Source organism: Saccopteryx leptura, chromosome 9 (assembly GCF_036850995.1).
Source record: "Saccopteryx leptura isolate mSacLep1 chromosome 9, mSacLep1_pri_phased_curated, whole genome shotgun sequence".
Lineage (NCBI taxonomy): Eukaryota > Metazoa > Chordata > Mammalia > Chiroptera > Emballonuridae > Saccopteryx > Saccopteryx leptura.
This window is the reverse complement of record NC_089511.1, coordinates 80,787,342-80,802,226: the sequence shown is the minus strand read 5'-3', so window position 1 is coordinate 80,802,226 and position 14,885 is coordinate 80,787,342. Positions and strand designations below refer to the sequence as shown.

General features: G+C 53.6%; 1 long non-coding RNA gene across 2 annotated transcripts; it reads left to right on the top strand.

The window, feature by feature from the left end:
• The first annotated feature begins 968 nt into the window (after positions 1 to 968).
• Positions 969 to 13,631, top strand: LOC136381228 (uncharacterized). 2 transcript variants are annotated; one of them, XR_010747030.1, is made up of 4 exons: positions 969 to 1,288; positions 2,783 to 2,841; positions 8,036 to 8,148; positions 13,528 to 13,631. It is a non-coding gene; the product is annotated as an uncharacterized lncRNA (long non-coding RNA). The 2 variants fall into 2 exon arrangements; XR_010747031.1 differs by lacking the exon at positions 13,528 to 13,631 and adding an exon at positions 9,587 to 10,698 and having other exon boundaries at positions 8,036 to 8,144.
• The last annotated feature ends 1,254 nt before the right edge of the window (positions 13,632 to 14,885 follow it).

Genomic DNA, 14,885 nt, shown 5'->3' with positions numbered 1-14,885 from the left:
GACTCCAGGAATGTGAAACAGGCTTCCAGAGCCCGCCCCCCACCTTAGCTCCAGCCCCGGCTCGGCCCCTCAACCTCCACCGCGACTGGCTTCCCACTCCCCCGGGGCGCCGCCGCCGCCACCGCCGGAGACTAAGAGGAAGAAAGAACACGGAGAAAATTACTTTCGTATTTGCAACGCGCGCGCGCACACACACTCGCACATCTTCCCTCCCGGCTCCCCTCTGGCCAGGGCAGCCCCGTCCAGGCGTTGCCCTTAATGCCCCTCGGGTTTCTAAAGACCTAAAGGAGGCCCCTACACCCACCCCTCCGTGTTCCGCTCTCGTTCCGTGCGCGGCGTCTCCCCGGGCAATTCACACACAAACAACTTAGCCGCACCCCCACCTCCCATTTACAAAAAGTGTGTGTTTTATCCTAGAAATTCAGATACACAACTTAACACCACCAACCCTTGCTACCGCTAATCCGGCGCGGTCCCTGGCGGTTCTCATACACACACAGACGCACAACTTCGTGTTTCCCCAAAGGAGGCGAGAGAGACGGAGGTGGTCCTAGCCCTGTCCGTTTCTACCTCTTTCCCTCCCTCCCCGAATCCCGGTGTTGCCCGGCCCCCTGTATACAGACCGAGGGCTGGAGACGCACCGGCAGGAGGCGGGCACCCAGTCCGCGCGCGCACAACCGTACTCAAGCTCTGCACACCCGACGAGCCCCGGCCCCGCGCGCAGCCCAAGCGGGCTCTGCGCAGCTTGGCGATCGCCGGTCGCCTGGGCCTCGGCCCCCGGCCGCCACCGGGAGCGCAGTGGAGCCCGGTTGCCAACCGCTAGCCTGGCTCGACTAGCCCCAGCGGACCCTTAAACGGAAAAGCCCCAAGCACCCGGCGCCCCACGCTCGCACCCCAAGAGTCAGTGGGTAGCGGGAGGAAGGCCCGGGGCCAGCGGGCGCCCTGGTCTGGCTTCAAACTTACCAGGCACCACGAGCGCCTCTGCTGCCGCTGGAGGACGCGCCGCCGCCGCCGCCGCCGCCGCCACTGCCGCTGCCGCCGCAGCCGGCGGGCAGGGTCGGCTCGGGCCGGGAGAAGCGGTGCGAGGGCGCTGAGATCCGCTCGGCTCCGGCTCCAGTTCCGCGAAGACCCGGGCTTGGGTCACCGCGCTGCGTGGACGCCGCTCGCTAGCTCGGCAGCCGGATCGCTGATCGCCCGCCCGCCGCCCGGCCGCTCGCTCTCCCGGGCGCCCGCCGCCGCTCGCTTTTTTAATGTCCACAGACAGTGAAAAGGAACTCGGCGTTAGGGGGTGAGTAAGTGAATCAACTCGCCCGGAGCCGAGCAAGTTGAAGTGTCAGATTACATTGGCTATTCTATTTCCAAAGGGCCCCGCGCCGCCAGCCTCCCGCAAAAGCCGGTGCGGAAGAGAAGACGGAGCGGAGCGCCGAGCCGCCGCCGCTGGCGCTCGGCTTGGTTCTGCTCGTGCGCTCTGCGCTTTCGCTGCTCTTTCCTTTTCCTGTTCTCCTCTTTTTTTCCCTAACCTTTCCTTTCCCGTCTTTTACTTTATTTCTTACCCACTCTTGAGTTTGAGCCCTTTTCAAGCTTTTCCCCTCTTTGGCTCTGATGGGCTTCGCGTGACACCCTCCAACCCCGCCACTCACCTCCCTTATCTCTCCACCACCATCCACTATTCCATGACTGTCCCCACCTCCACCCTAGCAAGTTTGAAGTAGGAGAGAAATGCGGGACTTAGAAAAATACCAAATTGGGGAGGAGGCTAAAATCACCGGATTCACTGAAGTGCCCCACGCTTGGGTCGCGCGCCTCCAACTGGAATGCACACTGGGCTGAGAACGTGGTCAGGTTCCTGAATTGAGGGTGAGTGAGTTGCTAACAAGATCGCCAAAGCCTTCTCCTGGAGGGACTTTGGGGTTCTTTCCAAAGCCCGAGGGCGGGCAGGTGAGGCGAGCGGAGGACACCTCACCACCTTCACCACCACCAATGGCGATGTTGCGGGAGGGCGGTGTGTGGCGCCCCAAAGGCTGGGGAGGATCCGAGCGCAAGGTCTCTCCCAGGCACCTAGAGAGTCCAGAGGCGTTTGGATTTCCCGAAGGCCCTGGGGAGCGCCCTGGACAGTACGCGCAGGCAGGGTGGGGACGTCCAGACATGAGCCCAGCCCTCGGTCCTGAGCTGGACACTGATTGCCCCAAGGAGCCGCGGAGAGCGATGGCACGCCCAGGGCACAGTTGGATGCTCCCACTCGCGGCATTCCCCTCGCGGACCCAGCCCTCAGAGCATCTAAGTGCGCACCCACCTTAGCTCACGTCTACTGTCACTCACTCACACGGCAACTCCTGCACAAATGGCAAATACATTGGCGCCAACACTCAGTATTACAAACACGCTTCCTTGCGCACGCAAACACGTACACTTTCCCTCACAAATATGCGTGTACACGGTCATAGCAAGCACACTCGCAGAGGCACGCAATTGCACACAGACACATCGGTGTACAACCCCGCATACACTCAAAAGACAAAACACAAATCTTCACGTTCACGTACACATAAAATCCCACGTTCACCTCCCTTCCTCTTCCACACCCCTTCCTCAAGCCCACCACTCATGATTTGCCGCACCCTCAGTCTCAAATCATAATTAGCGCTCCAGCAACCGGGTTGTACAGACATACACACTCGCGCGCCAGCACTCGCTCCCCTCCCAACACTAGCGGGGGTGGCTTCAGCCGGGCGCCTGCTGAGGATTCCAGGTGTGGCGGTAATCCGCTCTCCATGTTTTACAGTCCGCCGCGGTGTTGGAGGCGAGGCGAGGCGAGGAAGGGAGCTGGAATAACAAAGGCAAGTTGGGGAGAGCGCAAGGGGGCGCAGCCTGGGCCGAGCGGCGGGGGGAGCCCTGCTCCGCCGGGGCTTGGGAGGCTGCAGGGTCTTGGGCGCCCGGAGCTGGAGGGACGGGGGGGCGGGGGGGAGCTAGGGGGGAGGAGGTGGTCGAGGGGCGGGGCCTAGGCGTGACGTCAGAGAACAATGACACCGCCGGGGGCGGACACCCCCGGGATCTGAGACTAGCGGAAGACGTCCTGGCTCCGCAGGGCAGTTGTCTGATTGATGAGGCCCGCTTGGGAGTGCGGATGTGCCACGGAGACTTGGGGATCGCCCCCGGCCTCCTGGGTAGTGATCAGTGCGGACCCTGGGCCAATGCCGAGACCAGGCCGGAGTTCCCTCCTCACCCTCATTTTAGACATCTTTCAGAAAGCTTCTCTGACCTCGGCTTGAACTCCTTTAGAGCCGGCGAGATCACTCCTTTAACCACCAAGGGAGAGGAGGCAAAATGAATTGGCTAGCCCTGAATTCATTCTTAAAGCTGCACTAGTGTAATAGCCAGGGAGCTCAGCCTGGATATCTGAGGCTGAGAGGACTGCAGCTAAGGTCCACCGGAGCGTGGGGGTTGTGGGGATGCCGTGAGCCTGCTCGATTTTCTCAGGGGAAATCCTGCCTCTCGGTGCCGGTAGATGCTAGGGAGGCTCAAGGCACAAGACTAGTTCCCGTTGCCTTGATGGCCATGTAGGTCAGGATGCTCAGTCCTCTGAACATTTCTCAGTGACTGATGGGCTCATCAATTCCAGAAAAGCACTGCTTTCTTGGCCTCAGTCTGTGGAACTGTCACATGGACTGCTTTCTCACTGCTCTGGCACAGGTGGCAGCTGAACATCCCTGGGGAAGATGAATGGTATGAAAGCACTTCCAGACCTCTAGGGACACCGGGGAGGCCTGGTCCCAGCACATTCTTGTGGGAGGAGCACCTCCCCTCTGCCTCTGGATGGCCCAGTTTCCTAAGTAGGGACAGTAGGGGGAGGGGTGCAACCTGAGAAACCCTTGGCCTGACCCAGCGCTGGAAGGTGGGAATTCAGCTTGCTAAATGGCGGCTGGAACCACAGCTGCCCTCCCCACCCAGCAGTTTATAGCATCGTGACAGCCATGCCACTCCCACCCCAGATCCAAAATCCCGGGCCAGAGTTTTTGATGTTTGAGGACCTAAAAGGCAAGTGTCCAGCCTCAGCCAAGAACTAGACTAGTTCCTGTTGCCTTGATGACCATGTAGGTCAGGATGCTCAGTCCTCTGGACATTTCTCAGAGACTGATGGGCTCATCAGTTCCGGAAAGTGGAGGATACAAGTGACCTTGGAGATGACCACTCTGCCTTTGAAAGCTCCTGTCCGGAAGACCCCTTCCCCCACCCAGTTCTCTTATATCTGAAAACTAGGAAGCTATTGCAGAGGGCAGAGGAGCCAAGCCCAGCACACAAAGCAAGTACAACTCTGTAGCATGGAACCTGGTGGAATTTCAGCTCTTTTCAGCTGGGCAAGCATGGCAATTGATAGCAGCAAGTCGAAGAAATCTCATCTGGGCCCAAGCCTCCTGGGGACCCTGAGCTCCAGTCCTTGGGACTTAGGCCTTGCTATCTCTATTCATTTTTCAGAGAAATAACAAGGCAGGTTGAATCCCTGTGAGGTCTTGGAAGAAGCTCTGACTTATTTTGTACCTACTGTGTGCTGGGTACTCTGATAAGGGCCTCTTAGCATTAGTTTATTGAATTTTCACATTGCCTAGAATTAGGTACTACTACTATCCAGCCTTCAGAGAAAACTGGACTGAAAGTGACTTGCCCAAGGTCAACCAGGATTTGAACTCAGGCTCTCATCAACAGTTTCTTGCTGGACTCTCAGCCGCAGCTCTGCATCCTTGGTCAACTCTCTGTGTGGTCCTAAGCAAGTTGCTAGCCCTCTCTGGGCTTCTGTAAACCAAGGGCGAGGGCCATGAAAGCGGTCAGGCTTCTTTGGAAATTGTGTGTCTTGAGCCCCTACTCTCTCAGCCTTAGCCTCTGTGGGCCTGGATCTCTGAGGGTGAAGCAGAGAGGAAAGTACTCTTACTTTCTACCCACTGAAAGCTGGAAGATGGGTCCCACTCAGTTAGTGCAGGCCCATAAATCACCTGGCTTCAAAGACAACTTCACTGCCCATCAAGAGGGTGCAGGCTGCATGGGGCCAGCCTGTGGGCACCAATGCAGAGGCCAGCCTATACCCATCTTCAGAGAATAGATTCAAGTGCTATTAATTTCCTTACATTGTTCTGGGAGCTATCAGTGAGGAAGCTGGCCATTGGTTAAGCCTGGACTCCTGGAGCAGAGATCCAGGAAGTCCAGGGAGCCAGGAAGAAGGCAGTGGTGGGAGGCTTTAGGTCCTGGGTCAAAGGAGGGGACTTGGGTGGGGTGTGGAGAATCTGGCCTTGGCCTGGGGGCCCTCTGTAGGCTGGAGAGCAGGGGACTGACCCACATGGTGTGGAGTCCTACCTTTCCAGGACTGCCTTTTCTGTTTCCACTCTCTACCCCTCACTTCCAAAAGACAACCAAGGAACTAAGGGGCAGAAGGAAAGTCATATTTATTGATTGCTTACTGTACACCAAGCACTTTGGAAATATTCTCTCATTCTGTCCTCTCATCAAGCCAGAAAGTATATTTTCCCACTAAGGAAAGAAGATCAGAGAGGTTAAGTGACCTGCTCAGGATCTCACAGCTATTTAGTGGGCTGGGATTAGTCCTGGTCTCAGCTGGGCCTCAGGGTTGAGAATGTGAACTTGCCTTCATCTTAGTACTAGCTATAGTGCAGAGAAGGTGATCTGAGAATTGTGGTAGGGTAAAGACCCTCACTCACCTGCCAGTGAATGATCAGGGCCCATCCCATGGCAGTGGGGTAACAGGAAGTCCATTTAGTCCTCTTACCTTGGTGGATCCAGGAGGTATTTGGTTACTGCCTAGCTCAGAGGCCTATGCCTCTTAGGGCGGGTGATCCGGTCCAGCCAAGAGTGGATTCCCTTTGGCACATCAGGCAGCCCTGGTCTACCTGCTCCCCATATTCCAATCACATTGCCCCTCCATTCTCTGAGGCCACATCTTGGCAGCTTCCTTGGCTCTCCTAGGCCCTTCTACCAAGCATGCTGTCTTCTCCACTTCTGTCACAGAGCTCTGCTTCTTTCAAAGGGAGGTCCTGGAGAGTGGACTGAGAGCCTGCCACATGAGCTGGGACACGGTTGCCCCAGCCCGCCACTGCTCACTGCTGTATGGCCTGAGCACATTACAGACTTTCTGTCCTCTGTTGCCCCTTTTGTCAAGTTCTTATGGAACACACAGGGGATGTACAGGGGGACTTCTGCCTCTGATTGTCCTGTGATTCTGTAGGTCTAAGCCTTTGACCCTTGGACTGAGCTACAGTGAACTTCAGGATTTGAGGGGGACCCTGCTTTGGGGAGTATGTTCAGACAGCCCCTGGACAGATACAGACAGGAAAACATAGACACAGAGGGAACTGTGAATAGGTAATGATCCTAACACCTTGCTTCATGGGGTACCTCTCATCCTCTGAGCCTCACATTGGCCATTTTACAGATGACTAAACTGAGCTCCAAAGGGAGTTGGTAGCTTTCCCATGGCCATGTGGCTGGGAAGTGGCAGAGCTGGGACGAGAACTAGGCCTTCTAATCCAGTGCCCTCTCCCCTGCACTGCCGGGGGGGGGGGGGTCTGGAACAGCAGCCAGAGACAGGGCCAGCCTCCTTCCTCTGTCCTGACAGCTCCTGCCCCCGGAGGAGCCTGTCCTCTCTGGCACTGGAGGGAGAGGGAGAAACCATCGCAGCCTTGGCATCTCTCCTCCTCACCTGGATGGAAGTCTTCTAGTCTCAGGCTCATCCTCCCTTGCCCTGTCCGTGCTGGGTGGCTTCCAGAATCGCCAGCATTATGTACATACTCTTACCTCCTCATGCTCTTCCTGCCTCCTGGCGTACACCCCTCCCAGCTTTCAAGGCCACATCTATAGCCACCTGCTCAGAAGCCCAGCCTGACAACTCCAGCAGATGTGCTTTTACCTGGCCTCAACCCCCCTTTGCTGCTGCCCTTGCCTCCAGTATCATCATCATTATAGCAAATACTTATTAAGCTCTTACTATTTGCCAGGTGTAAGTATCTCCTACACATAAACTCCTTTAATCTTCACATGAGCTGATTAGTAGGAGTAGTAACTTACCCATTTTACAGATGAAGAAACTGAGACAGAGGGAGAGTTTCATTTGCCCAGTGTGACACCTCACTAGTCAGGGAGGTTAGTTTGGTGTGTACGCATACCCCCCACACACACACTCCTCACCCCCACCAAGACGACCACGTAGGATGACTCAGTGCTCTAGCCAGCCAGCATAGTGCCTGAGTAACTGATACAGGGTCAAGTGCAATGGGACGTGCAGGGGTAACACAAGGATGAACCAGACCCAGCCTTCTAAGAGCTCACAGGCTATCAGGAAGGACAACCCACACCAAATGCCACCCTAAGAGTTTGGGGGAAGTCGAGGAGTTGGCATTGAGTGGGCTCTGGATAGCAAGCTCTGGTGGAGGTTAGGAGGAAACAGACCAGAGTGAGTCATGGACTTGCCCAAGTCACACAGCAAATGTGAGGCAGCATCTGGGGTGAGACCTCAGGCTCTCAGCGTGGTGTCGATTCTTGCACCTTGCAGCCAGCTGTGGGGCTCCTGTGGCTGTGCTCTTTTTCAAGGACACTGGTCCAGATGCCTCCACGATGCTGAGCTGTTCAATGAGTGGCTCCAGTCTTTCTCTCCTTTCTATTAAAAAAAAATTTTTTTTAAAGAAGAAGAAAGAAAAGAAATCCAGGCATTGTTCCTGACTGCAGCTGGTGCCAACTAGAATCCTGCCGCACAGAATGGAGCCAAGAGCCCGCCGCCTGGGGCCTGGCTGCTGACACGGGGCCTTACTACCGTGGGCTGACGATGCAGCCCCTCCATGGAAACCCTCTTCCCCTGCCTCCCTGGCGTTAGTTCTGGGTCTCCTGGTACCCTCACCCTCCCTGCCAAAGTCAGATGCTTATTTGGAATAGCTGCAGGAGTACTGCTCCCTTGCTTCCCTTCCTCACTGAGCCACAGCCTGGGCTGAGCTCTGCCTCCCTCCCTTCCTACCAGCCTGTCCCCCTCCCTTCGAGGAAGGGCCTTTGGGTGCCTGTATGGGAGAGTGGCATAAATCCTGCCTGCATGGAGTCATCTGGTTTGACTTCAGAACATACCAGGAATTTCCATCCCACCCCCACCTGACTCAGTAGGTGACAGTCCAAGCTCACCCACTGAGGCAGTTTGCAGTGATGACGGCCTGGGGAGTGGGGCAAGGGGCAGCAACAGACAGTTTTGCAGAGACACAAAAATGGCTTTTAAAGTCTCTGGTTCACCTGCTCCTTCTACTTCAAGAGACTTGGTCTTAGGAGGAAAAGAGTTTGCCAAACTCTCCCTGGTTATCATTCTCCCCTACCTACCCCTTTAAAACCTTGAGCACCCTCTCCCATTGGAAGGTGGTCAGGCCCAGGTTACCCCAAGCAGCAGCCTTAGGAGCAACAGTCTGGCCAGCATCCAGTGTCCATTAGAACCTTTGGGCTTGGCCCCGCCCTGCCATCTAAACCAGCTTTCTGACCTCCTCGCTTACTCCACTGGGTACAGCATTTAAAAGTTTATACAAAGTACTTTGGGTTTCACCCGAGTGCTGCAGCAGCCTGATGAGGCAGACAGAGATGGCACTACCCACTTTGCAGAGGAATACACTGAAGGTTTCAGGGGATTGACCAAGGTCATATAGGAGAGAACAGAGTTGGTATTTGAACCCTGGTCTCTTGATTTCCTGTCACTAAGCAAGAATAGGGACCCGAGTGGTAATGGTCTCAGAAGATGACATTCCCAGATCTATAAATGCTGCCAGGAGACAGGATCCCAGACACACTGATTCATTCAACAAATAGTTATTGAATCCCTGCAATGTGCCGGGCACGAAACTAGGCACTGGAATCCAACAGTGAGCAAAACAGATGTGGTCCACGCTATCACAGAGCTTGTATTCTGATGGAGGAGAGACACACCAAGCTGTACAGGAAAACCTCCCTGTCTGTACCAGTCCCTCCCAAATGCACTGGAAGAATCCTTGGCTAGGAGGCTGAAGACACAGGTTCTAGCCCCAAGGTTGCCCCTAACTCTGTGCGACACTGGATGAGGTTTTCCACCTGTGAAATTTGCAAGCATGTGGTCCTCACAGGTTTTCTCAAGACCTTTCCCTACTCCAAGCCTCTGAGTCAAGTGGTTAATGATTTCCTGGCATGAATGATTACACTGATTAATTTTTTTTCTTAAATCTGACATTTCATAGGCTTTCAGGGCCGGAAAAGGGCTTCTGAGTTAATCTAATCTGAGTCAGATTAGACAGGAGGTACCCATCAACCTCATTCTTTCCAGGAGTTAACTGTGTCTGCTAGCATCCTTCTGCGAATGGGTGCTTGTTGCCTCACATAACAGACCCTGCCCAGTGGTGTGCTGGTGTATGTTTAACATCTGGCTCTCAAAAGAGGAGAAAACCTGATTTGTAGCATTTGCTGATTTCCATGGTGTAAATATTCCCACCATGGCCAAATTCAAGCTGCCATCTTACAATCAACCAGCTCACACAGTTCCTAAAATTTTAACAATCAGCTCTTGTGAGCCAGTTTAATCTGGCTCCAACAGACCACGGCCACACCCCTCAGAGAAGCCCTATCCGGCTTTGCTTTTTGGGAGTTCTCCTGGTATTGAGCAAAACAACCGACTGTCGGGATGTCTGACCTGGAAGTCCTGAGCTACTTCCCTGGAGTGTCATAGGACAACAGGGACCCTTGGCTCCATGAAGCCCTTCAGAGAATTGGAGGAATTGACCCTGTCTACCTGTGAGAAGGGAAGTTCCAAGACCAAGTGGTATCAGGATAGATCCACTTTTCCTCTTTGCCCTTCTCTTCCCCTTTCCTTTCTCCCTCCCTCCCTCCCTTCATACCTATACCTTCCACGTATATTTCTAGAGCCTCTGAGGCATCAGGACCTAGGTAATGTGCTAGGTAATGTGGACACAGTGACCCATGTCTTCACTCACACTGGCCCCTCCAACTAGAAAGTCTCCCTACTTAGCCTACCCACCTTTGAGGCTGCATTCAGATGTCACCCACTCTCAAAAGCCTGCTCTGACCTCTACCCTGTCCCCTCCTGAGGTGGACAGGCCCCCGCCCTCCCAGAGCCTTTATCCGTCCCTGTTTGGCACTTATCATTTTCTACCTTGGATCACAGCTATTTGTGTACAAGGCTTATCTCCCTGCCAGACTGGGAGGCTGCACAGGATTGTTGAAAGAGAGTGAACTTTGGAGCCGCACGTCCTGGTCCTGAATCCAGCCCTGCCACTTACAGCTATGGGTGCTCAAGGAATTCACACCAGCCTTTAGAACCTCAGTTTTCTTATTTGTAAAATGGGGCTGGTGATAGTTACTTCCAAGATGTTTCGACTATTAAATGAGGTTACAAATGGGAACTCCGTTCTTGTTCCTGTCTGGGCTCCCATCTGCTGGGGGACAAGAGATTTTGTCCAGTGCCTTCTTGTATTCTCGTGGTTATAACAATAACAACATAAATATTAACAATGGCAAACACATGCATATAGTGTTTAGTAATTACCACATGCAGAGTGTTAGTCTAAGAAAACACGTATTAACTCATTCATTCTCACAACAACAGCCTTGTGGCAACAGAATATTATCATTCCTTTGAAGAGATGAGCAATCTGAGGCAAAGACAGGTAAGAGGACAAGCCCAAAGTCACACCGCTAGTGAGTGAGAGAGCTGAGATTTGAATCCAGAAAAATCTGCTCCAGACCCTGAGCTGTTGAACACTATGTTATACGGCCATGATACAAGTGTGGGAGGGGCTTGGGAGCAGTGCGGGTATGTTAGTGCCCATGCTGTACCCCAGCTGTGAACATTCTTGCCCAGACCTGTGAGGTAGGGATGAGGCGGCATTAGAGAAGCCCCTGGACTGCCCAATAGGACCACCCAAAGGGAAAGTGGTTAGTGCTAAAGAGAGGTATTTCTTCAAGTTCCAGAGGAACTGAGACCATTAATGGACAAAGCAATCAGAGAAGGCTTCATGGAAGAGGTGGCATTTGCAATGGGCCTTGACAGAGGAGAAGGATTTGGACTAGGATGAACAAAGCAGAGAGAATGGCAGGAGGAAAGGTGTAGCGATGGGAGAGGTATATTAGGGGTTCATTTAGGAATCAGGCTAGACATTCTGGTGGGTGGGTGGGGCAGAGATGGTAATATGAGGAAGGAAACGTTGCTCAGTCTGGGATTCAGAAACAGCTAAGGGAACTGTTTTAGGGACTGTTGAAAGCCAGCACTGACTCCAAAGAGCTGAGAGCCACCTGAGCTGCCCTAGGGGCCGGAGTGGCATTTTGCTTCTCTATAAGCTACTCTAAGATTCCAAAGTCCTGGGTGCCTGAATCTGAGAACTCTGCCTCTTGGTCACATTCCTCTGTGTTCTGAGCCTCCGATTCACTATCTGCAGAATGGGCATGAAGAGTGAACCTTGCCAGCCAGTTGAAGTATGAAACAGGGCTGGTGGAATGATGTGCCTGACACTCCTGGGACAGGAAGTGTGTAGGAAGTACTTGGGGGAATGAGAGCTGAAAGGGGAGGGTTGGGAGGAGCTCTCTCTGAAGGCCAGTGAGTGCCAAGCCTGCCAAGTTGGCTCAGATTGTGCCTCATGATTCTCCCAACACCACATGCTCCATTTCCCTGGCACTGCCAAAGCCTGCCCAGCTCTGCTGGCTTAATAGCAACCTTCCTCCCAGGCTTCTACAAGGACAGCTCCTGGCAGGCTCTGAGCTGACCCTGTTCCTCCAGCCAGCCCGGTTCAACCTTACCATGCCCCCTCCAGGTAGCGCTCATTGTACAAACAAAGCCTTTGAGAGCATTCATTGTATGCCAATGGCTGTTTTAAATGCTTCCCTTGTATTAACTAATTTAATCCTCACAACTACACTGTTTAGAATGAGGAAACCGAGGCACAAAAAAATTTGGCCAGGACATCCCACTGCAGTTTCATGGCAGGAAAGGCAAAGCCAGTGGCACCTGGAAGCAGGCCTATGAGGTGGTCATTAGGACCCTTTGTAGATGTTTCCCTGTGGGAAATATTACAGTTCCGAGCCCCCTGACATTTTTCCTTATGTCACAGTCTCAGGCAGCTCCTACGCCCTCGTGCATGCCCAAATGTTCACATACTTGCCACCAGAATCACCCAGAGTCACACCAACACTCACACAAGGGGCTGACAGTCATAGGTTCTCTCTCTCTCTCTCTCACACACACACACACACACACACACACACACAGGCACTCTTCCCCCCCTGCCGCACACATGGATGGACCTTACAGATCCACATGCTCACACCCAGGCAACCCACATGGTCCATGCCCGGACTGAAAGATACCCACCCCATCCCTCGCTTTTGTCCTTCCTACCCACTCAGGCTCCTGTGCTCCCCACATGACACAGTGGTATCTCCCTGCCATGGGCTCACACTGCGTGCCCCTTGCCCCATGTCCAGGCTCCAGCCTCTGCAGATATCCTTTTGGTCTAGGCCAGTGGTCCCCAACCTTTTTTGGGCCACGGACCGTTTTAATGTCAGAAAATATTTTCACGGACCGGCCTTTAGGGTGGGACGGAGAAATGTATCACATGACCGAGACAAGTGTCAAGAGTGAGTCTTAGACGGATGTAACAGAGGGAATCTGGTCATTTTTAAAAAATAAAACATTGTTCAGACTTAAATATAAATAAAACAAATAATGTAAGTTATTTATTCTTTCTCTGCAGACCGGTACCAAATGGCCCACGGACCAGTACCGGTCCGCGGCCTGGGGGTTGGGAACCACTGCTCTAGGCAGCTTCATTCTCATTCATCCAAGCAAAAGGCTCCAGAAAGTATGCCCAGTGCCTCCACTTTTACTGCAAGACCCACCCAAATCACTGCCCCTGCTCTGCCTCTTTCAGTAAGAGTTGGGCCTCAGAGGTGTGGCAAGGGCTTGGGGGGTGGACGGGTACCCTTCCCCCCACTCCTTGGGCTGAAGAAGGAACAGCAGGAAGAGGAGAGGGAACTAATCCTGGCCTCCCCTCCTCCAGGCTCTCTGTGATGCTAATTTCCTTTGCCTTTGATCGCACTCCCCAAACCCAGGCCCCTAACTCGGAGCAGGAGCAGGCCTGGCCCTGGCCTGAGGCTGAGCACCCCCTCTCCTGTGGCAGATTGGGCTTCCTCCCCTGGGAAGGGGGTCTGGGGATTAGAGCCCCATTTACTGGCCCCGGCAGTTGCAACATGCTCTCCCGTGTGAGCGCTTTCTCACCCTCTCTCACTTTATACAGCAGCAAAGAGAGGCCTGGGGTGAACAGACTCCCCAGGCTTTGGGGCTGGTCAGTGGTGGGCAAGACCTCCAGCCTTGCCCTGTCTCCACTGAGGGCCTTTGTTCCGGGGACTTTTTTTTAAACCACTATTTATGGAGTAGTTACTGCATGCTGGGAACTCTGTCTTAATAAAGGGCCTGAGTTCCTTTGTCCTCACAGCACCTCTTTTATGGTCCTGCTTTCCAGGTAGGGAAGTTTCTCCACATAACTGTGCTGCTGAGTGGTCAAACCCAGGTCACAAACCAGAGGGGACACTGACCCAGAGAAGGGAAGCCCATACAGGAAGTCGGCCAGGTACTAGTCCCTAACTTTCTGCTTCATCAGCCTTGTTCTGGAAATGACTAGAATCTTCTATGGACCCAGTGGAGCTAGGACAAGCGACCAGGCCCCTACAGTGCCCCAGAGCAGGGGAGAGGGCACCTGTGAAGATGCCAAGCTCAGGGAATAACGTAGAGGCGTCTCTGCCAAACTGACCTAGGGACAGCCCCGTAAACTTGGGCATAAACACAATTAAAACTTTTATTACGTGACTTTTCATACATGTAAAAGACTATTTGCAGGCTATGAACCATTAAAGTGAACCCTCATGACCACTATACTTCAGAACTAGAGTGTTATGCACACTGGTGATCTCTGCCTCTCCTGGTCCCTTATTTCCTAGAGGGAATGACTACCCAAAGCTCCTCCATTACTCCCTTTCTCTTTTTAACAAATGATTCCAGCTCTTGCATGGGGTCCCTCGGCTGACTGCACTGTGTGCTGCATTCCCAGGGGAAGCTTCGAAGAACAACTTGCCTCCCACGTGCCCTTCCCCCCAGGGCTGCCTTCGGTGCTGGTGACTGTGCTTGGGTTTTCTGGGCAACATGGCTCCTGCTTTGCCCTCTCACTTCAGAGAATACTCTGAAAAGATATTTCTGGTGCAACCAGAAGAAATAGGGCAGGCACGTGACAGCTGGGGGTCTCTGAACAAGATTTACTGCTATGCCTTTGCATAGCCTGTTCCCTACACCTGTAATGCCCTTCCCATCTAGTCGGCTCAGGAAGCCCAGCTCCTTCTAGGTCCAGCTCCATTATTAGAAAAACCTTTTCCGTTTTGGGAGATGCTTACCCTATGTCCCCTGCCTCTCACCTCCAGGTTAGTTAGATGTGCCCTTCTCTCCCCAGTCAGAGTCCTTGGGCATCTTTCTGTTGGCCCTTATCCCAGGGCAGATGTTCTAGAAGTTACCAAGAGCAGCCTTTATTCCCAGATCCCAGACACAACTGGGCATCAGACTTGGGCAGATGCTCCAGAATGACCAAGGTATAACCGAAGTGAAGATGATAGCAGATGCACATCCCTGTGGAACCCCATGGACCAGGGCCTTCAAGGTCTTAGCCAGTTTGCCCCAAGGCTTGTCTAGATGGGGAGTGTAGAGGCAAGGTTGGGAGGAGACTGTTCAGGGCATGGGGCTGTTGCTTATCTAGCTGCTGTGTGATGTGTGTGTGTGAGACGTGTGCCAGTCAGTGGCTGTGCCAGCAGGTGGCTGTAGTCACGGGAGTACACACTTT